The following is a 24,304-nucleotide window of genomic DNA, read 5'->3' as shown; positions in this document are numbered from 1 at the left end:
TATTGGGAGGATATACTCGCTAAAAGTAATAGATTGACATAGGAGGCACTTGTTATTGGGAGGATATACTCGCTAAAAGTAATAGATTGACATAGGAGGCACTTGTGAAAGGTGTTCTATTAATTAAGGTGTTCCATATCAAGCTAGGATGAAGACGACAGCAGAGCTACTCTATCTGTAGAAGAATCAAGATCAGGAGGTTAATGGCAGTTTACTTAATCAGTATTCATAATCCTTTGCCCTGTGTTTAAGCTTGAAACATAGTTGATTGTCTTCTCTCCCGGGAGGGAAAAATTCAGAACTTTTAGGAAGAGTGCATGGTAATGACTCTACCAGTTCTCTCTCCCAAAGGGACCTACAGCCATTTATTCAGATACTTACCACTGTAAAAAGGAGAACTATTTGAGAATGTTTGATACAAGTCCTAAGTAACCCTCATAACCAGAAACCCAAAGATTATGGCCCCCCAGTCAGGACAGGGAAGCATAGGAGAACTAGGTAACAAGTGGATTCCTGGCCAATAGCCAGTTTACAGAGGGTCCTCTGATTCTGGGATGCATCTTATGATCATTCACCTTACCTGAATGTATAGTCAGAATGGATATACGTATCTATTCATGAGTTTGGCCTAGGAATCAAGAGGTATAGTAGAGAAGGCTGAAGCAAGGCCTTTGGAACTTTCCTCTTTTTCTGAATGGGACAGTAAGTGAAGATACTTTGTACTTGAAGGGATGGAAGAACTTAGTGATGCTTTAAAATGACCTAAAGCATGGGGTCACCTGGGTGGCTCAGTCAGTTGAGGTCATATTCTTGCAGTTTGTGAGTTTGAGCCCCACATGGATTTGCTGCTGTAAGTGAGGAACTTGCTTCAGATCTTCTGTCCCACCTCTGAGCCTCCCCTGCTTGTGTTCTCAAAAATAAACAGGACATTAAAAAAAAAAGCGACCTAAAGTCTGCGGAGGTGGAAGTCCCCATCACATCCCCATTTAATGCATAGTATGGCACCTGAAACAGCTAGCTCCTGGAGAATACTCCAAATGCATGTACTAGCCCCAACTAAGTGGTGTTGCCAGAGGTGTTCTCTGCTAGAGCACATTAACACGGTCATGTACATGGCACACCACCATTGATTTGGTGGATGCTTTTCTACAGGACAGGAGCTCAGATACAGTTTGCATTCACCTGAAATGAACACTGGGCACATTTGTAGTTTTGCCATAATATAGCTGAGATACCTGGAGCTGTGCTCTAATATTCTTTGATGATGAAAGTATTCTATACTCGGTATTCAGTTTAGTAGCCACTAACCACACATGGCTATTAAGCATTGGAAATGTAACTTGTTGGAGGCCTTAGGGTTACACACACACACACACACACACACACACACACACACACACACTTACTTCAGAGCATGGGAAATAAACACTAAGAAAATATCTAAGTGATTCATAGATCTACTTGGTATTTCAGGCCAAAAGCTGGATGGCTGCTGCACTATCATCCCACACAAGAGTAACCTTGAACAGTGGAGAGGGGTACATCCTCCCAACAGGTATAGCTTCCGTCAGTACTCCTCGTTCTCCATTTTATATAAAAAGGGTTTTCATTTTGAGGTTTAAATACATAGGTGTATATACTAATGAGAAGTGGCAAATGGATTTACTGCTGGTCAGGCCTAGAAGGAGAAAAACTGAGGACAAGTTGGTATAGAGTAGAGATCTGTGGATGGGCATATGGGAGTAAGCTGAAGTATCTTTATAGAGAGTGCTAACATCCATCAGAAACCATCTACCAGAAGAACGTGCTAGTCCAATAGATACAATGGGAAGATCCTGCAAAATTAGTTTTGAGACTGGCACCTCATTCTATACCACTGTAGGCAAGAACTATGACGCCAGAAGTGTTAAGATGGTTGCCAACTACCACATTAGACCTAAGGCCATGTTAAAAGTCCAAGACATTGCTATGGTGTCTCCAAAGTTTGAGTCACAGAAGTCTATAGAAGATCCAGCTAGAAACCACAGGGGTGATAGCTTCTGTATCAATATGAAAAATCACAGCCTAATATACAGTTGCTATGTTAACCAGAAAAAGCATTTCACAAAGTTTAACACTAAAGAAAAAAAAATCCTCAAGGTGGTTTTAGAGGGAACATACCTCTAACATAACAAAGGCTGTATAGGAAAAATGCACAGCTGAGATTTTATTCAATGGTGTAAAAGAGCTTTTCCTCTAAGATCTGGAAGACCGGAAGTCCACTCTTACATTCATTTAACATAGTACTTTCTCCAGTAAGGACAAGTTTGGTGGGTAGGCAAGTAGAAGAATACTCCATTTTCTGAGACATAAGTTTAGCTACTTACATTTTCTTAAGTATGATAGACAGCTTAAGTTTATGCCTTTTAGTCACCCTGTATATATTATCCGAATACTGGGTTTGTTCTTTGGTTTCCAGCCCTTGATCCTCCTTCGGCCTTGTAGATTGACTTAAGGGAACCAAGTTCAAGCACCTATAATGGGGAGGAGTATTCCTGCCTCTGTCAAGGAGACTTATCCAACAGAGGCTTCCACATTAGGGACACACTGCCCCTGAAGTAGTTCAGCCCAAGACTGACAGGATGTAGCTAGTATCTCCTGTACTCTGGTACTCCAAGGTAGAAAAAGATTAGGATTTCTACAGCATCTTTGTCACAGGTAAAGGCATAGGAAGTGATGGAATTGGGGTCGAATGATAAACATTGCCTGGAGACAGATGACCACATTACTGCTAGAGACAAGTAGGCATCTTCTGGAAGATTCTGGGATTTATGAACTTTAGGAGATTGATACAAACCATACGGATGTAAATGTAATTTTATAATTCTAAGTTAGGATAGAGGACAGCACTTGTTAGACTAGGAAATGTCTGGGGACAAACCTAGGATAATCATGAAATACAGTCAGTATGTATTAAGTGTTTTGATAAGTTCATGGGGGATTGAAGATAAAATATAAGAAGAGAAATTGCCCTTAACTTCCAGGGCAAGGGAGTCTGGAGGAAAAGGAAAAGGATTTCATAGGGTCAGAAGCCCTGCTTCTTCAAACCTTAGACTGAACAGGCAGCTATACCCTCCCAGGGCTTTGAGTCCCAGATGAAAGTAAGAGCCTATAAACCAATACAGGTGTTGTAGGGATTGGCAGATGGAATACTTTTTGCTAACAGCTTAGTTTTTATCACCAGGCCAGGAATGCATTTTCAGTTTACCCATTAAAAAAGTTTCATGTGATCTAGAAGTAAATAGGAAGGTATGGGACTCCGTTTCTAGAGCTATGCACAGGTAGGAAGCATTATGTTAGTTGCTCCAAGTTTATGGATTTGAGAGGCTTTTAGGAACAAAGGGATCAAACCTCACTAGCCTGAATATGAAAAGTAACAATGATTGGGGTTTAGGAAGTAGTTGTAAGTCAGGTCAGAAAAAGCAGTATGCTATTACCCAGCTGCTCTCCTCTAGAGAGGACTTTAATAGAGTTACAGTTGGTAATAGTTTCAATAGTTAAAGGCAGAGCTTTGGATTGGACAGGAGAGCAGGAGAAAACCCATTCCCTGTATTCTTCCTTCCATGAGGGTTTTGGTATTGTTTCCCCAGAAGTGAACGTTTTAGTCCTTCTTGGACTTATTCCTTCCCAGGAGGAAAAGGTTTTATTGTATATTAAAGCTGACACTCTACTTTGATCTGGTGGCTTGTGCTTGTTCAGTTGTTAATGACATCCTCAGGAATGGGAAGTTGTTTTTGGTTTTGAGAGGGCCGATACTATTCCCACTTTAGAGAAACAAGTTACTGTTTTTGCAGCATTAATGAAGTCTGCTCAACTACTGGACTTCAGGTGTTCTTTTTAGGTTATGGAGCACAGTGAGCTTGGAGTCACAACAAGAAGCTGCTTTTCTCATTGCCAAGTACCAGGAATCACAGGATCCCAAGATTCCTAATCAAGGGCCATCACAGCCTGACACAGAAGACCTCATTTGAGTTATACTGGACCCAGAGCAACTTGCCAAAGGAAGGTAACTGCAAAGGAGGACAGTCTAACCCTGCTTGGTTGATAGTCTTATTAAGTGTTAAGAGGCATTTGTGAGCTGATGTATTTAGTGATGGATCTTTGTCCTGGAATTTGAGTCTGATGACTGAGGTCAACCCTCAAACTTTTTTTTTTAAATAGCAGCACTCCAGCAGGGGAGAAGGGCAGAGGGAGAGAATCTTAAGCAGGCTTCATGCTCAGAATGGAGCCCGATGTTGGGCTTGATCCCATGACCCTGGGATCATGACCTAAGCTGAAGTCAGGAGTCCGATGCTCAACCAACTGAGTCACCCAGGAAGACAACTTCTCTTGAATTCCAAGGAAAAATACTTGGGATATCTTGTTGCTGGAGGAGAACCCAGATGTGAAGGCTGAGAGCCAATTTGGATACATAATTCCTTAACCACTTTTTTCCTGGTCCAATTCACTTTAAATTTTAGTTAAGGAGTTCAGTGCAGTTCTATAAGCTGGTCTGATTTTCCTGCTAAGTAGACTGTAGGACTGAGTTGCTTCCTGAGTGGAGAAAAACCTTGGGAACATAGAATTTTAAGCCTCCACTACTGTACTGAACTCCAGACTGCATAGCACAGCCCTTTCTCCAAGGGACAGAGTAGTTGAATCTCAGACCTTCCTGGACTGGAGTCCCAGCTAGAACTGTGTGCTGCCCAGGCTACCACAAACATGGCATAATCCTTGACCTGCTTCCACTCTATCTGGGAGATCTCTCATTTCTGGTCTTTTGGGGCATGGCAGGGTTGGGGGGGGGGGTTGGAAGCCTCCTGCACTGGTTTTCACTTAGTGAGTGAATAGCCAGTTCACTATTGATCATACAAAGGTCAACATGTTCTCACAGTATAACGGTTGAGCAGGAGAAAGGACCTCATAAAGACATGGTTTAAGCAAGATTCCTCCAAGTGATAGCTGATAGAAGTCTTCCAGACTTAAAGTGGAAGTGTGAAGATGTGGAGGAAGGACAGAGCTTGGGATTTCCCAGGAAATAGGAGAAAGTTGGTGTGGATTAGAAGTGCTGGGGTTCCCAAATGCTAGTTACATTCCTTTGTCCTATAGGTACTTAGACAATTAAGACCTGTGAGCCAAGTAAACCTTTTAGTGCCTGGTACAGTTATAGACTTCTGAAATTCTTTACATTTACTCCCTTAGTTTTCATAACCACCTTGTAGTAGTATTAGCCTGATTTTACAGGCAAGGAAGCACTGAGGACAAAAGTTAAGCAGTTTCAGAGGATGCCCAAGTCCTAAATAGTAGAGCCATAAATCAAGCCCAGGTAGTCTGACCTCAGAATGTAGGCTTTTAAACAAGTATACTATGTCGTCTTACCATAGAAATTAAAGTTTTGGTTTGACTGATTAAACTGGAGTATGGGACCAAGATCTAGAGAGATTCACTACCTGTCCACTTCTCAATCCAAGGAGAGTTTTTGATGGGCTGAGGAAATGCTAGCCTGCTTCATAAAGACACACAACCAGTCTTTCACCTATAGTCTACAGATGACCCCAGGATTAGAGACAATTAGAATGTGGACAAGTATTTGACTTTAACTCCATAAGCCAATAAATAGATCAATAAGCAACCTTTGGGGTGCCTCAGTGGCTCAGTTGTTTAAGGGTCCAACTCTTGGTTTCAGCTCAGGTCATGATCTCATGGTTTGTGGGTTCAAGCCCTGCATCGGGCTCTGTATGGGCAGTATGGAGCCTGCTTAGAATTCTTAAGATGACTCGAAGACTTAAAAAAAAATTAGCATCCCTTTTGTAGGGGCCAGTGAGAGGTTGAGAGAATTCAGGATTTCTTCCAATGCTGCTCACTTGAGTGGGGGTGTGTGCATATGTCAGTCTTCATGGAAATGGAGATTAAGTGATAATCCTTATATTGATCTAACAGTAGAGGCAAGCAGGAATAGGATTCCCATAATATGCCAGAGTTTTTGGCTTCAGAACACTAGATATAGTTAAGCAAAGTTCCAATTTCAGGAACCAAATGCAAAGTCCTAAAGGAATCTGGACAAGTCTGAAGATGAGCTTTGTGGGCAAGTATAAGGAAACTTTTGAACATTAGGCAGCCATTAGTGAGGAAGGGGACTGCTTATAAAAGGACTGTCAGAGGGATGTATGTTTATGTCTTGTATGGGCAATCGAGTGATTAATGTGTATTAAGTTGCAAGAGAGATTACAAATATGACCAAGCAACAGGTAACAGCAGCCAGCAGGAAAAAAAAAAAAAAAAAAAAAAAAAAAAAAACGAACATGTACTGCGTTTGTATTAACTATATACTCCCAACACCCACACTTCCACCTCCACACTATGGCTGTTGGTGCCACAACTCTATAAAGAGCTCAGAGTAAAGGCAAGCAATCAGAAGTCCACTTATAGGAACAGGAAGGAGAAAAGGTAATAGCTTACATCATGAATTTTTCTATTCTTGTTGAATATAGCCTGGAATCAAGCAATTTGAAGGTGGATAATAATGGGCTCAAGGATCTGTGCACTGCAGTCCTTAGTAAGGACCACAGGAAATTCAGTTATCCCACTGCAGAAAGGCCTTTAGTATAGGGTCTATGTGAAGGGAGTCTGGGCTTTGTTGTTCCCAAAAGGGACTGCTTCTTATCTGCTCAAGTGAAATCTTGGTACCAATCCAGGACATGCTAACTCTGGAGAAGCCTTTGATGGGAGCTTGGGATTGTCAGTTACAACAGCACTGAGAGCTGAAGATGTAGTCACCATGGCATGTTATTTTCTGAAGAGTGACTGTTCTCCCTGCTCTGACCTGGATTGCTTTAACAGAGCCAAACAGCATGAGTAGAAGACTGGTTTAAACATCCCAAGTTGAACCCAGCTGAGGAGTCATCAGATAGGAACTGTAAACAAAAAGCTCCCAGGTGATCTGAGTAGTCTTCAGCTGAAGACATTCAGGCACACAAATTTAGTGAACCACCACTGAATCGTCAGCCTTCAGTTCCTATAGGACCAAAGTCCTAGAATAAGACCAAAGGAAAACTGTTAGCAAAACAGGAAACAAGATCTCCACTGGGCTTTAAGGTTTTGTTCATGAGTGCCAGCTGCTAAGATACATGTTAGGTTGAGCAGCAACTCCTCCCATAGCACTTCTGTGTTTGCTCAGAGGAATCCTTGAGGCTACCAACAGCTATGGTACCCTACTACAAGGGGCACTTTCTCCTCGACCCAGGTCTCCGTTCTCCTGGCTCTCACCTTCCCTGCTACAAACTCCTTCAACCTTTGATCCAGGCTTTTACCACCTTCCTTCCCCACAAGAGGTGAGCTGCCACTTTCCACCACACTAATTGGCATGCGTAGGGAGTGGTTGGTTTGCTGTAGGATATCTTTATCTAAAGATCCTGACAGAATTGGAAACAGATCCTAAGATATCCCTTTTACGAGCCACAAATGTGAAGAGTTTTAATCTTACATTGGATCAAGAGATGCTCTCCAAGGGAAGGCAGCCACAGGTGAGGCTATCAGACTCTTCTGGGATGACAGTCTTGTAAGTGATGAACAGTACCTGTGAGTTTCTGAATTAAGGACACAACTCATCCCTTCAGACAGAATTAACTTCTCATACACTTGAGGGAAGAAACTTTAAATCCCCTTTGAGGGATAGACAAAAGAATACTATTGGAAAAGGCACTTAGGTTTCACTTCTCAGTAGGTTCTCAATGCATTTTATGGCTTCTTCTGCCGGTATCAGGACTCATTCCTGGAGTACAGAAGGAGCCTGAGCATGAGGGAATGAGGAAAGTTTCTAGGGTCAGCATCACAATCCCATCCCCTATAGAGCCCATATACATTCCAGGATCTTGTTGCTTAAAAATATTAGGAGGTTAAGTAGAGACTCTTCAGGCAGAGAAATGTCCAAGCAGAAAACCCTATGAGAAAATGGGGTTTTGAAGTAGAGATTCTTACAGTATCTGTAGGTTCAACATGAGGAAGTTTAAAAGGGAACTCTTTTGGGTCTAGGATCCCACAAACACCTGAATGTTGGTGTTAACAGTACTGTTACGAACAACTTGAGTCTAAAATCCAAGGGCAAGAAGAGTTTGAAGAGAGACCACTTGAGAAAGAATCTCAAGGACTGGAACAACTATGGGCCAAGGAACAACACAAAAGGACCATGTGCCTTTATGAGGACGAAGTAGACACTAAGTCATGAATTTGAAAGACAGTTGAACAATAGGAACAGGAGAACTATTCCTCAGTAAAAGCCATTCCCTCAGCCTACCTTTCTAATTCCAGCAACACAAATTGAATCAGAACCTAAATGAACACCAAAATGTTTCTAAGGTTCAAGCTACCTGTTTGAGAGGAGTCGAAAGAATTAAGAATGTTCAACAGCCCTTGGTCCTGAAGAAGGGCTTTGTAAAACATGGACTTCAGGCAAAGTAAGTGTCCTGTAAAATTCTTTAGACATTAGGAGTCATTTCTTGAAGTATTTGGATGGCTCAGAGGCAGAAAGTAGCTACGAATTAAGCCTAGTGAAGGCATTAGAAGGACAATAGGTTATACAGAGCTTCCTTCTGATGTGTTCTTTTTGACTCAGAATAGCAAAGAAAATAGCTAGTAACCCTATCAAGGATGGGGAGATTAGCTTTAAGAAGAGATTACAGCAAAGTTAGAACCAAGGCTTGAGCTAATCAGAGAAGGTCCTTTCTTCAGCCTTGCATTGTAAAAGATACCCTTAAAAGCAGCAGGATAAATTTGAGAAAGACCTCCCAACCATTAGCTAGTATCATTCCAGCTAGATGGGTTCTTTGGGAGCTCTTACTAGTCCCAGATTTTCCAGCAAGCCCACAACAGGGAAGTAAAGGAAGCCTGGATAGGAAGAATGAGCTCCACCTGGACTAAGAGGTAGTTTCCAGTTTTGATCAGCCCAAAGCGTCTCTCTCAACCCAGTACTAAGTTTTGTTCTTCTGTTAGAGAAAGGAAAGAAAGCTGAATTTACTGCCTAGGTCTCAACTTCTTGGGACATTTTGTGATTAGTGAGATAAAGGGAACTAAGTCTAAGTATCTTATACTCTCTTGTCTGTCTTTCCCACAGCCAAACAAGAAATTCCCCATCTCTTAAAGGAGACAAACAGAAAAGCAGAGAGAAACGGACACTGACAGAAAAGAGAAACTAACTTTGCTAGATCCCGGATGCTCTCCTGCTACTCAGGCTCAGCGAACCTGACTTTAGTCAGCAGCATAAATACCCTAGGGGACTCTGGAAGTCTCACTTAAATAGAAGGTGAGAGAACATGATTCGCCAGTGTTGGAGGCTGGACGTGATTGGTCAAACCAGAGCCAATAAGCTTCCTGAATCATTTTAACCATAAGTAAAGTAGCAGCCCAGGATAGGTGCTGATTTTTATTTTTGATTGGGAGACCCCTGAGTGTGTACAGCTGTATGATAATTAACTCTCCAACATTTATTGTCAGGATTCACAAGGAAAAAACAGTTGCAACTGACAGAAATGGGTTAGAATCTTAAAACAGCAAATAAACTCAGTAAATAGTAATAGTACACCATTCCACATGAAAAACATTAAATTTTCTTTCCGTATTACTATAGAGGAAGACCCACGTCATGTTCCTTTATGTGTGAGTAGAAACCACTGCCAACGTTCTTCTTTTTGGGTCTCAGTGGCCCTAACGCTCTTTCTCCAGAAACATGTTTGGGCAAGACAAGAATGTGTAACTAGTGACCAGTCACTTCATGGTCTCAAACAGATGTCTCCGCTTGATATCAAGACCCACTTTTCATGTCTTAGAATTTTTCTCAAAACATCCTCATCCTTAACTCCAACCTGTGGAAAACTGGTGAAATCTCTAGCAAGCAGCAGAAGTACCATTACCACCCTTACCCTGACAAAACCACCTTAGTAGAGGAGTGCCCATGCTGCCTGGAGACTACTCATAAGTTTATGGTCTCCTCTCCAGCAGCTGTACCAGCAGCATCACCTGAGACCTGTTAGAAATGTGAATTCTCAATATTCTGAATTAGAAACTCTTGGGATAGCACTCAACCATAAGTGGTTTCACAAGCCCTCCATGTGGTTCCAATGCATGCTGCAGCTGGACAACTACTGCTTTGTACCAATTCAGTCAGAATCCTGGGGGCCATGCTGCTTTCCTAAACATCAAGTGTATCTTTTGTAAGTCTGTCTGGGTGATTTCCATGTGCAGTCAAGGTTGTTGACCACTGCCTTCATTATGCATGGATTCAGTTACCATCTCTATGCAAGCTGGCAGTGATTACCAAATCTTTAATTCTGGTCCAGGCCTCCCTCATCTCCCTTAGGCCAGTATATCCAACTGAATTCTAGAGAACTGATTATGGGTAGGGCTAGGTGTTCAGTGCTTTACAATTTACCATTTCATTTAATCCCTGAGAGGTAGCTATTTTCATACTCCTTTTATAGTTGAACTGAAGCTTTTAGATATTAAATCACCCACTCAAAATTAAACATTTCGTAAGTGGCTAATCCCAGATTCAGGAACACACCTTGCTTGCTGAGCACTATATCATTGTATATGCTACTTATCAGAAGTTCATCACTACACAGAATCAGCTAACTGGAAATGTGACATGATTGAGTGACAGAAAAGAGCCAGAATAATTTAGAGCTGACTGGAAATTATAGGGGAGCTATATGGGATTCACACAGAGTCTAGAAAATCCTGGAATGAGGGTGTCACATAGCAGAAGCACAATTCTAGGTTTTGGACATTTATTCTAGGTTGAGACATATTTGTGTCAAGAAAAGCCCTTCTCTAAGCACCACCTCCACTTTCAGTATCACAGTAAAGGTTTCAAACTATATTAATCCTAAGGTTTACCAACTAGCACTGTTTCATTTTTTAAAAAGATTATCTAACTTCCTAGTCAGAAAAGGAGCAGGCAAGCAACTCAGCAGCATTGCAGAATTGCTGGGTCAATAAATTATTAAATCAACAAATGATAAGTGGGTACTCAAGTATCTCCTATGCATCAAAAGCTCTAGTAGGTATAGAGAAAAGGTACTGCTTTAGAATAACCTTGATGGAAACCTGAATGAGGAGCATATTGCACAATGTAAGTATAGGAAGCTTCAGAATTCATTTTTTGGGGGTAACATCATTCTGCAGCCAAGTAAGGGTACTAATAACGTAGAAAGGAAACAATTATACACCATTCACTTATGGCTAAAGGCACAAAAATATTTTAAAAATCAGTATAATGTGCATTATAATGATAATGATAATGTAAAAATAACCAAGAGATTCTAAGCCCAAAGTACAAAAAAAAATTAGGTTAACATTAAGTTAATGTTAATAATGCAATTCATTTTTAACTTAATAATGCAATTCATTTTTCAAAGCATTCCTGGCAGGTTGAAGATTAGAAAAAAGAGATCTCACATGTGAGAGAGGTTATTTTTTTTAAATTTTAAAAATTTTTTTATTTATTTTTGAGACAGAGAGAGACAGAGCATGAGCAGGGGAGGGGCAGAGAGAGAGATACAGAATCTGAAGCAGACTCCACGCTCTGAGCTATCAGCACAGAGCCCTACGCAGGGCTCGAACTCACGGACAGTGAGATCATGACCTGAGCTGAAGTCGGACACTTAACTGATTGAGCCACCCAGGCACCCCATATAAGGTTATTTTAAATCCATGACCTATTCTATCTAGGATGCAGAAACTTATCAGAGGTTAGACGTCCACCCAGAGAAGAGGTAGATGCATCATATTTCAGAGGGGTTCCTACTGGGGGGAGGGTCACAACTGCTACAGACACTCCTAGAAACACTTAGAATCTCCCTTTTCTGGAAGCTCAAACCTTGTTGTGTCTGCCCTTTTACATTGGGGAATTATATCACCACTCAAGAAAAGTTTAAAAAGTAACAAACACTGGGGTGCCTAAGTGGCTCATTGGTTGGGTGTTTGTCTCTTGATTTTGGCTCAGGTCATGATCTCACGGTTCCTGGTATTGGACCCTGCATCAGACTCTGTGTTGGCCATGGGACTTGCTTGGGATTCTCTCCCTCTTTCTCTCTGCCCTTCCCCTCCCCGCCCACATGCACACATTCTCTCTCTCTCTCAAAATAAATAAATAAACGTAAAAAAAAAGTAGTAGCTAACACTAATTTTATGTGGGTCCTTTAAAGGAATGTTTCAGGCATCATATCCTTCTCGAACCAAATGCCATGTTAACCAGGCAACACTTCAGGTCTAGAAAGCAGAATTAGTGCCCATGAATCTTCAAATAATATTTCTACCTCCAGTTTCTTTCATTCTTGAAAGACTATTTCCTTTCAATTACACTAATAGAATTAACACAAAATTAATATTTCTTGAACTTACTTAACAAATATTTAACTGTCACTACATGCAAGGAATTTCCTTGTGAGGAAAGGCTAAAACTAGAAAGACACAATACCTTCCTGTATAGATGGATACACCAATGATCGTATGACTCCTTGTCAACGAGGAAACTAGAGGTGGGAAGTGAGAGATAGGAATTTGGGGCATGAGGTGAAGGGCTATCTGGTAGTGCCCACATGACCTCGATCAGGCTCTACACAGAGGTTGCTATAGCAGCAGCTGGAATGAAACAAATGGATAGAGTTCCAGGACACAGATAAAGATGAGAGGACCCCATATGGTGTAAACAAAGTCTGATATACATTGTATTCCTTGCAACATGCATATCTACCCATGTCCCATTATATCCAGCTCCAGTACCACAAAACAGCTGTACTAGAAATCCTAGAGCAATTGGGAGAAATTTGAGTATGAAGTGAGTACTATGGTTATACAGAAGAATGTCCTTGTGCTTAGGAGATTCATGTTGGAGAATTTAGAGGTAAAGTGTCATCATATGTATATCAGGTGTATTTGTAAGATATGGTTATATATATGTATATATGTGTGTATATGCATTTATATATCAACTTATATATGTGTGTATATGTGTGTATATATAAACTTATTTATACACACATATATGTATTTATATATAAATATATAATTTGTATATATATACATATAGATATACACACATATATAAGTTGATATATAAATACATATACACACACATATATACACACATATACACACTCATACATATATCCTTGTGTGCATTTAAGACAAATATGGTTAATAATTATTTAATCTAGGTGGTGGGTTTACAGATATTCATTGTACTATTTCAATGTTTATGCATATTTAAAATTTTTCATAGATTTGAAAAAATTGTCCTACTACCCAGGCAACTTTGTTTTCATGCTTGTTTGAGAATTAATGACACTATCTTTAGAGACAGATGTCACTGAAGTCAGCTTGTGAGGAAATCTGGTACCCAGTTATCCACTGTTACCCTATCCCTGAAGCCATGTACTTTATATATGGTTCCAAACATGCAATTCATCACTAGATTCTGGGGCTCTAAGCACCTGATTTGGAAAGGCTCATGTTAATTGGGTCAGGGAATAATATACTGTAAGAAGTGTCAACCCTCTGTATTAGTTACTTATGGCTGTATAACAAATCACCCCATTTAAATGTAAGGTTTATTCTGAATCAAAATCAGGATCTTCAAGAGATCTCAACACCATTATGTCCACTGCAGCACGACTCACCATAGTAAAGATATGGAAACAACACAAATGTCTGTCAACAGAGGAATGGATGAAGCAAATATGGTATATACATATTATGGAAAATTTCAGCCTTAAAAAGGAAATACAACCATTTGTGATAACATGGATCAACTTAGAGGACATTATGCTAACTGAAATAAGAGAGGCACAGAAGGATAAATACTGCATGATTCCACTTATATGAGGTATCTAAAATAGGCAAACTCATAGGAGCAGATCATAGAATGGTAGCTGCCAAGGGCTGGAGGGAGGAGAAATAGAGAACTGGTGCTGAATGGATACAAAGTTTCAGTTATGCGTGATGAAAAAGTTCTAGAAACCTGCTGTACGATGTAGTACTTATAGCTAACAACAAGGTATACTTCACTTTAAAATATGTTAAGAGAACAGTCCTCATTTTAGGTGTTCTCACACACACATACACACAAACAATACAGGGGGGTGACGGATATGTTTAGCATCTTGATGGTGAGGATGGTATCACAGGTGTTTGTACACGTCGAAGCTCAATAAAATGTATACATTAAATATGTACAAAATTTTAAATGTCAATTATAGCTCAATAAAGCTTTAAAAATTTTGGTTTAGGGGCATCTGGGTGGCTCAGTCAGTTAAGTGTCCTACTTCAGCTCAGGTCATGATCTCATGGGTTGTGAGTTCAAGCTCCACATCGGGCTTGATGCTGTCAGTGCAGAACCTGCTTCGGATCCTCTGTCCCTTTCTCTCTGCTCATCCCCTGCTTGTGCTCTCTCAAAAATAAATAAAACATTGAAAAAATTAGGTTTAGTAGCTTAAAACTAACACTTATCATGTCACAGTCTCTGTGGTCAGAACTCTGGGCATGGTCGAGTTGGATGCCTCTGCAGTCACGGTGTCATTCAGGCCTTAGTCATCTCAAGGCTCAACTAAGGGATGATCCATTTCTAGGCTCACTTGTGTGGCTCAGCCTCAGGTATTCTGGCTGCTTGCAACATGACCCTTCTTGCCACAGGGGCATCTCCATAGAGCTTCTCACAACAAGGAAGTTTGTCCTGATTCCCAAAAGAGAGAGGTCTGAGAGGGAGAAAGTGAGAGGGTCAGAAAGATGGAAATCACAGTCTTTCAGTGACCTCATATTGAAAGAGACAGTTCAATGCTTTTGGCACATTCTATTTGTTAGAAATAGGTCACTAGTCCTTCCCACCCTCAAGGGGAAGTAATTACACAAGAGCATGAATACCAGGCAGTAGGGATCACTGGGGCCCATTTTAAAGGCTGCCTACCATACCTTCCTGCTTAAATCCTAAAATCCATTATCAGACCTAGAACCAACTCAGAATAAAGACATACAACCAACATTAGTTAACTTTTAATTAACTTTTCCTACTCTTAGAAAAAGTACCTTTCAACATAGCAAAAGAAGAAAAGGGAAGCATATGGTTCCACACAATAAGAGCTCTCCTACTCAAACTGTGCCCAGGGCAGCTTACAGGGCAGTCTTGTGGGACCTCATTTTCTGCCTGCCAGCTTGCAGTCACAGTCAAGTCTGCTTTCTGTGGCTGTTCCTGCTGTCAACTGTCTTGGACTCTGAGAGTTTTCATGCAGATAGTGTATCATGCAATACGCTCAGGACTAACATTTGAACAGGTGTGAATTGTGCAGAGTGACAAGGTGAATTACAAGTCCTCACTGATCCCATGAGGAACTCTGGAGAGAAGATGACCCTGTACACTTTTCCTGAATTGGGCAAGGGGGAAAATCCCGTGTACCCTGAATCAAGGAGACATTGGATGCAGTCGCTGCATTAGGAAGGTGATAATTTAGGGTAGTGCAGCATCCTTTGGCTGAAGGTAATTCCTGGAAAGGAATGCAGCTGGGAACCCTCAGTGGCCAGCACTCCCAGCTCCTGAGTAAATGAATGCTTCCCTTGAAGGGGCATCTATGTGGTGCTCTGCAGTCTACAACTAGGGAGTGTTCATAACTGATTAGTCTTCTGAGGGGACTTGGGGTGGGTAAGGAAATAAACCCTCAAACTTTTTCTGATTGGAGAATGGACTCTCCCATTATTATAGTATTTCTTCTTGGTTAAGAAATCATGAAATAGGGACACCTGGGTGGCTCAGTCGGTTAAGTGTCTGACTCTTGATCTCAGCTCAGGTCATGATCTCACAGTTCGTGAGTTTGAGCCCTGCATGGGGCTCTGCAGTGACAATGCAGAGCCTACTTAGGATTCTCTCTTCCTCCTTTCTCTTTCTTTCTCTCTCTCTCTCTCTCTCTCTCTCTCTCTCTCTCCCTCTGTCCCTCCCCCACTTGCACTGTCTCTCTCTCTCTCTCTCTCTCAAAATAAATGAATATACTAAAAAAAAAGAAATAAATAGGTATGCTAAAAGTGAACATATTTTTAAAGATAATTAATATTAACAGCAAAGAAAAATCCCAGAGATACAATGTAAACAGATGTTATAACAAAAATACATTCACCTCAACTTTGTTACTTTTCAGATACAAAACAAAAATAAATGAGATATAACTATTAGAACTAAAATATGAGAAACACATAAATTTGGAAAAGAAAATTAAATACTTGCTAAATTTCTTTTGTATTTATTGGTTAATTTTATAGCAGTGGAAACCTTAGGGAAGTACATGTAGGGAGTTGGAAGTAATAGATTTTCATAGCAGGAGCCAAAGACTTCAGTAATTGATGTCTCTATCTGAACTTGAACCTCAAGAGGCTTATTAAACTGATCCAACTCTAAGGAGAATTATTCTGCTGTTTGGAAAATTCTGTTTCATGTTCTATACAAAGAGACATTTTTGTGAAGAAGCAACGTACATCTTATAGGCTCTTCATTAGGTGGTATTGTGGCTGGTTCCTCATGGCACAGAATGAAATTCTTGGAAGATAAAGCAGGGTCATGATGTATAGTATCTCAAGCAAAAAGGGTGTGATTGAGATGGAATTGTGTATCAAATACTTACATGCCTGTATACACATATGCACACACAAATGCCCCTGCACACATGCACCCAACACCTGCCCTAATGCCTAGACTGCATGTCCAGATAAAGCTCTGGCCTAGTGAACCATAGACAAAATTCCCTAGTTCCTCCAACCTAACTTCTGAGGTTTCAATGCCTGCAGGCAGTGGAGATTTCCAACTACTGCCTAAAATCCATCCATTTATTGACTAAACCATCTCTTCCTTTCACGTTCTACTTTCTTGTCCAATGTGTGTCCTAGGCCAGGTAAGTGTCATATTTCCATTTATAAAAAGACTATAGAGTAATATTCCATTGTATAGATACCACATCTTTATCCATTCATCTACTGATGGACACTTGGGCTGCTTCCATAGTTTGGCTATTGTAAGTAATGGTGCAATAAACATAGGGGTTCATATATATTTTCAAATTAGTGTTTTCATCTTCTTTAGGTAAATATCCAGTAGTGCAATTACTGGATCATATGGCGATTCTATTTTTTAATATTTTGAGGAACCTCCATAGTGTTTTCCACAGTGGCTGCACCAGTTTGCATTCCCACCAACAGTGCACGAGGGTGTCTTTTATTCCATATATATCCTTGCCAACCCTTGTTATTTCTTGTGTTTTTGATTTTAGCCATTTTTTTAAATTTATTTTTTATTCAAGTATGATTAATATACAGTATTATATTAGTTTCTGGTGACATATAAAAAATATGACTCTTAAACACAGAGAACTGATAGTTGCCAGAGGGGAGGTGGGTGGGGGCGAATGGGTGAAATAGATAAAGGGGATTAGGAGTACATTTTTATTTATTTTTCTTTTTAAAGTAAACTCTACACCCAGTGTGGGGCTTGAACTCACAACCCCAAGATCAAGAATCACATGCTCTACTGACTGAGCGAGCCCTGTGCCCCAAGACTGCACCTGTCTTGATGAGCACTGAGAAATGTACAGAATTGTTTAATCATTATATTGTACAGCTGAAACTAACCTAACAACTACATGTTAATTATAATTGAAAAAATTATTGAAATGAATAAAATAAAAAAAAAAAAAAGGAGAACTGATCCAAACAGGTTGGAGTCTTTAGTTACTGAACAGACCCGTATGTCACCTTATTAGCTAAGCCTCTAATTAACATCAGCCTCTAAATTCTCCTTCTTGGCTGCATTCTGGGGCCCAATGCCATACCCCTGATGTGATTAAAAAAAAATTTTTTTTACACTTTATTTATTTTTGAGAGAGAGAGAGAGACAGACAGAGTGTGAGTGGGGGAAGGGTGGACAGAGAGAGGGAGACACAGAATCTGAAGCAGAGCTCCAGACTCTGAGCTGATGCGGGGCTCAAATTCTGGAACCATGATATCAGGCCCTGAGTCAAATTTGGATGCTTAACTGACTGAGTCACCCAGGCACCTCCCACCTTGTGATTTTCAAAAAGGAGTGGTCCATACTAGGCTTCTCAAATGTTAATATGCATGCAAATCACCTGGGAGGTCTTGTTAAAATGCAGACTGATTAAATCAGTCTGAAGTGAAAGAAAAAATTTTGCATTTTTAACAAGCTCCCAGGTGATACACTACTGGTCTGAAGATCATACTTTGAGTAGTAAGAGTTTAATAGATCCTAATCATTTCCTAAGTACAGCTGAAATCTTATCTTCAACAACTGCACAGATTAGTCCACTTGTAACAAGTATCGTTTTGACTAATGATCATGATGATAAATATTGATTAAGTGTCTTGTGCCAGGCAATGTGGTAAACTTCACATGTAGTAATATCTCATTTATTTGTTAAACCAACATAGTAAATAATGTATGACAACTAATCTCCAACTTACAAATGAGGAAATGCATATAAAGAAGTTAGATGATCTGGTTAAGAGGTAATAAATACTTTTGTTTAAATGGCAGGTTTGTTAGGCTTTACTTTCCAAAAACTCACAGAGAGATTGTGTCAACTGACTACCTGGCAGGTGGAGAGGAGTAGGTGAAATAGTCTGGAAATCAATTCTTGAGGAGCTTGGTTATCGTTAGAAATGGAAGCCCTTCCATGCGCATCAGAGATAGACAGATGGATAGAAAGATAGATAGACAGGTAGATATTTGATAATTTGAGATCCTAGTCTTTGTATTCAGACAAATATCAACAATCTTTTGTATTATGTTTTCTGTGGTTTAAGATCTTCATAGAGATAAGTAAGACTATATGATACTCCTTTTTTTTCTTTTTTCAAATCAAAGTACCTAAAAGCTAAGGGGAATATTTTATTTTGGGTTGTTGAATGATTCAGTGTGTCTCCTGACATATTGTGAAAAGCACGATCATTGGTGAGATCTGACAGAATCAGGGGTAAGGGGCCAAAGCATTTGTTATAAAAATTTCCCCTGTTGTTTGTCCATGGGATATTTTTACTTGACCTTTGAGTCAGGAAATGTAACTTTACAGATTCATAGAACAATCAAGGGAATGCTGTGATAAATCATACTCATTTGTGTGATATGCTCAAGCTACTTCAGGGGCCACTATTGTCAGCTGAGCATTAGTGCCTTCTTGAGGGATGAAAAACACTTTTGGTTCATTTGGAAGTACTCATCTGTTTCACCCTGGACTTTTCAGACAGTGCCTCTATATACCATTCTCCACCATGCCTAACTCTAAAGTATTCTTTGTGAATTGCATGGTATGTTCTGCTTGGGACCTCCCTAATTCAGTTGTACATATCCCTCCATTTGTCATTAAAATAACCAGTCATATAGCCTCTTTTTTAGTAATGTCTGAGTCATGCTGCTATTGGTAATGTGATCATTCTCATTTTCATTATCTCTACTCTGAGAAAACATGGTCACAATATTCATGATGTTAAAAATTAAATGAGAACCATCTGTACACAAAGCCCAATTCACTCACTGGTTAAGCTAACAACAAGCTGTGAATGCTTACAATTGCAGCTCCTTTAGGTCGGGGCACTTACACACAGCTCTGACTTTGCATGCTTCACAGATCATCACACATACACTACACAGTAAGTACAACACATCAGCAGTCAGGGGAGGAAACACAACCACAGACAGTTACAAGGGGAGGTGGGTAATCTCTGCTATACCTGTTTGCCACTACATGGGTTAGTGATGGAAGCCAAATGGAAGCAAGCAGTGGAAATTAAGAGTCCTAGAGAAACTAAAGAGAATAATAAAGTAAAAAAACACCAACAGCTTTCCTCTCCCTCCCTCAGATAAAAATGCTATCCATACTAATAATTTAAAAAACTGTTTTCCATTATATCAAGAGGGTACTCATGAATGAAGAAATGTAGCAAGCCATCAAAATTTCCTGAAAAAGCTTATGCAGATTTGTTATTGCTGGTTCAGGAAAACAGATGCTTTCAAATGCAAAGAAAATGACAGACATCATCTATATTCGGGTATTATAACAAGAAAAGAAAGAACTGGAATTAAAATATTTCAGCCTTTGAAAATTCTCCACCTTCTCCCATCAAAACAAATAAACAAAGGAGAAATTGTGAAACAGAGGAAAACAGTAACAACACAAATGAATATGTCTTATGCATTTGCAGATACTGAAAAGAAAATCCTCACATAAGAAACTTAAAACCTTGGAAGAGAAAAGGACAATAATCAGGAAGATATAAAAGAAAATTTGACCAGACTCAAGAAGGGAATTAAAAAATAGACGAATAGTTTGCCTAGAAATGCAAACTAAATTAGAATTTCCTTAAGAGAGAAGGCATTCAACTTAAAATTTCGTTAGGGGCAAGAGAAGATAGAATTGGAAACACCTAGGTGGGTAAACAAAATAAAGAGATGAAGGGGATCAAAGAGAAAGTAACAGATACATAGGAAAACAGAAAAAAACCATATCATCTTCCTGAAGAAGATTTAAAACTGATGGAAATTAGAGGTGACCTTAACATGCATTTTTAAGAGGACTCTATACCTATAACTATTTTTTAAAGTTTATTTATTTATTTTGAAGCGGGGGAGAGTCAGAGAGAAAGGGAGAGAGAATCCCAAGCAGGCTCCACATTGTCAGTGTAGAGTCTGGTGTGGGGCTCAAACTCACGAACCATGAGTTCATGACCTGAAATCGAGAGTTGGACGCTCAACCCACTGAGCCACCCAGGCGCTCCTGAAATTGTCAACTTTTGAGACTAATTTTGGTGAGTACATCAAACATTAAAAATAAAGAAAAAAGTGCTTTTGATATTCAGGAGAAAAAAATACAAGTCACTTATAAGGAAAATAAAATCAGTTTTGAATTATACCTCCGGATAGCAATATACAAAATCAGTAATATTAGGGAAACATTTTTTTTTTAAAACCTCAGGGAAAGAAAGTGTGAACCAAGATTTTACAAACAACTAAGCTGTCTTTCAATATTAATAATATAGAAAAATAATGTTAAACATTACAGACAGAGAATATGTTAGCCACACTCCTTTCTCAAGGAATGTTAGTATAGAACAAGTTTGATCCAACCAGAAGATGGCTGGGAAAACTTTGGCAAAAGAACCGATGGTGGGAGATGAATATGGTTATTTGTTATCCAAGACTTTAAAAATGTAGAGCAAGGGTAGAAGAATGCCAACCAAATGTTATGTGTTCTGGCAAAATGGGAAGAGTGCAAATAAGAATGAGAAGTGAAGCGAGAAAAAAGAGAAAGTAAAAGTTTACTTCACTGATTATCCTCTAGGTAATAGGTAGGGACAAAACGATATCATTTAAAGCTGACAGGCAAAATAGTAAAGGCCTAAAGTAAAAAATGGGGAATGAGGGACACCTGGGTGGCTCATTTGGTTAAGCATCCAACTCTGGATTGATCTCAGCTTAGGTCTTGACCTCAGGGTTATAAGTTCAAACCCTGTGTTGGACTCCATGCTGGGCATGGAGAGTATTTAAAGAGAAAGGGGGAACGAATGTTTATTATAAAAGTTATTAATATAAAGATATCAAGTAGAATAACACAAACCACCCTAATGCTAAAAGAAATACAAAAATAGAGGAAAGAAAATAGAACACACAGAGCAATGTAGTAAATACAACATGAAGTAACATGATAGAGTTGGAATAAAATAAATCATAGTATCATTAAATATAAATTAGTCCAACTCATCAAGTAAAGAAAAGGATTTTCACACTAGCTCGGAATGCAATATCCAACTGTAAAACAAAGTGATTCAGATAGGTTAAAGTAAGGAAATAGAAAAGGTTTATCGCGCATATAAGTAGCAGCTGTGTTCCTGATATCAGACCATGTATATTTAAGGCTAAGATATCATTAAGCAATACAAAGAAAGATACTTTATAATTCTAATGACCTTAATTCATAATAAAGATCTGTTATAAATGTCTATACACCAAATGATGACACAGCAACCCCCTTTATACAGCAGAAACTATAGGAGACACATAAATAGAAGCAGGTTGATAGTAGAAGGCAATGACACAGCAATTCTCAGCCCAAGAAAAGTCAAGCAGACAACAAATTAGTAAAGCTGTATTAACCTAAACAACATGACTAATAATGTATACTCTGATAACAGAGAATACACATTCTCAGTTACACCTGACATATGCCTAAAAAGTGACCACTTATTACATAATAAAAAACAATAAGTTCCATAAAGCAGAAATAATAAAAATTTCTTAGAGTACAGCATAAGAAGGCTAGTTATTTATAAGAGACTTTATAATCTTCTACCTGGAAAATTAAAACTCTTCATGGAACAATTCTGGGTACAAAAGAACTAATCAAATGTAGAATTTCAAACAATGGTACATACTGAAAATACTTCACATCGGAATATATGTAATAAAATAAAAGCAGAAGTCAGAGAAAAAAACCTTAATTTCAATAAAACAAAAAATAATACAAGTCCTAAATTTACAAGCTTAGAACAAATGAAGCTAAAATAAAGCTAAAAGAATAAAGATTAGTGAATAAGTAAAAAAATGTACATAACTTAAAAACATAACTAATAAATAAAAATCTGGTTATTTTGTGGTGGTGTCCCCTCCCTAAGGAGAGAAAAAAAAAGAGAGAGAGAGAAAAGAAAAACAAAAACAAAAACAAAAAAACTTCAAGGTAACCTGGCTATGCGCCTATGGGACAATATCCCTCATGACCTTGTAAACTGAGACTACTTAATCAGACTACATGTTTGTGTGTGTTACCATATATGGGAGACAAAGAAATAGAAAATGTATATAAAAAAACTATGCCACGGGATGTTCGGATGTTCAAGGCTCAGTTCTCAGGGTATTAACCCAACTGAACAGTGCTGGCGGGAATAAAGTTGCTTCCTGGGAAGAAAAGCCTCGGTGTCATGACTCTGTGCAAGCATCCTGCTACAATTTGATACAATAAATACAGAAGAATAAACTAGCTGAGATAGGGAAACCAAAGGACTCCATAAAAATCTGCTTTTTACTCCTTTTCTTGCTTCTATTCTTGCTAGGATTTGCACCCTACTTTACACATACAAGTCATGTATGTCCTCCTTGTAAGGGACAAAGAGTTCATGATTTCTCTGACACCTTCCAACACAATAGGTAACATCTAAGGAATGACTGTGAGAGAATGACTGGACAAAGCCATCATATGCATATTCCAGGCCACCGGCACCAGACATCAGGATGTCTCGACCCTCTGGTTCCAAGGAATAAGTGACTTATGAAGGACACCTGGACCTTTGTCCTTGTTCTGGTTAGACCTGGTTAGTACCTGTCTGAGAGGACAGGTACACGAGACTACTGTCCGCAACAAAAACACCAAACCCCTACCAAAGATGAGACTCTCTTCCTTTTCCTTTTTGAGTCTCCCAGGTGCTCTGTGTCTAACTCTCTCTTCAGTAAATTCTGCTCTCACTTCCTCCTGGTTTGTGCTTGATTTCTATCCTTTGTGTGGCCAAGGATTCTCTTGGCTGGTTCTGTGGGACCTCCCCTTCTGGGTCCTTGGACCTAGCACTGAGGTCCATCTTGGTGCAGACTGTTTTGGTCAGGTCTGTCCAGGTCTTTTGTAGTACAGTCCCTCCTTTCCAGAGCATCCTGCCCCCACATTCCTGCAAGATACGCTACTCAAGGGCATAGTTTTAGCTGTCCTAGAAGATCTATGACATAAAGTTTCAGCTGTCCAGGAACACTGGATTTGGCAGTTACAGTTGAGGGCACCCAAGTACAGTCCCTGCACTATCTCATTCCCAAAACCCACAAAAACCCACTAGATTCAGATGATTTTATAGGAAACTTAACAGGGAGAGAGAGAGAGAGAGGGAGAGAGAGGGAGAGAGAGGGAGGGAGAGAGAGAGAGAGGGGGGAGAGAGAGAGAGAGAGAGAGAGAGAGAGAGAGAGAAATTACAGAGAAAGAAAACATTCATATCTTTCCTTACAAGGTAAGTATTACATTGATGGCTGTACCTGATAAAGATTGTGCAAAAAAGGAAAACTAGAGACTAACTTCCTTGTAAGTACTGATATAAAATTCTAATTAAAATAACAGCAATGCAGAATTCTTCTACCACACCAGTTCTTCTGCTTGGTCTTCTTTCTTTTCAGGCTACACATGGCAGCTTTGTAAAATAACTATTTTCATGTAATCTGAGG

The 24,304-nt window shown here is 39.5% G+C and overlaps 1 long non-coding RNA gene across 1 annotated transcript in view; it reads right to left on the bottom strand.

The window, feature by feature from the left end:
* Window positions 1-12,578, bottom strand: part of LOC125936956 (uncharacterized) — a 76,629-nt gene extending 64,051 nt beyond the window's left edge. Inside the window, exon 1 of the long non-coding RNA XR_007462175.1 lies at window positions 12,491-12,578. This is a non-coding gene — a long non-coding RNA (uncharacterized LOC125936956). The remainder of the gene's footprint in view (window positions 1-12,490) is intronic.
* Window positions 12,579-24,304: the final 11,726 nt, after the last annotated feature.

The sequence above is a fragment of the Panthera uncia genome, chromosome D1, assembly GCF_023721935.1.
Source record: "Panthera uncia isolate 11264 chromosome D1, Puncia_PCG_1.0, whole genome shotgun sequence".
Lineage (NCBI taxonomy): Eukaryota > Metazoa > Chordata > Mammalia > Carnivora > Felidae > Panthera > Panthera uncia.
The sequence above is the reverse complement of the archived record's forward strand: the minus strand, read 5'-3'. Positions and strand labels throughout refer to the sequence as shown.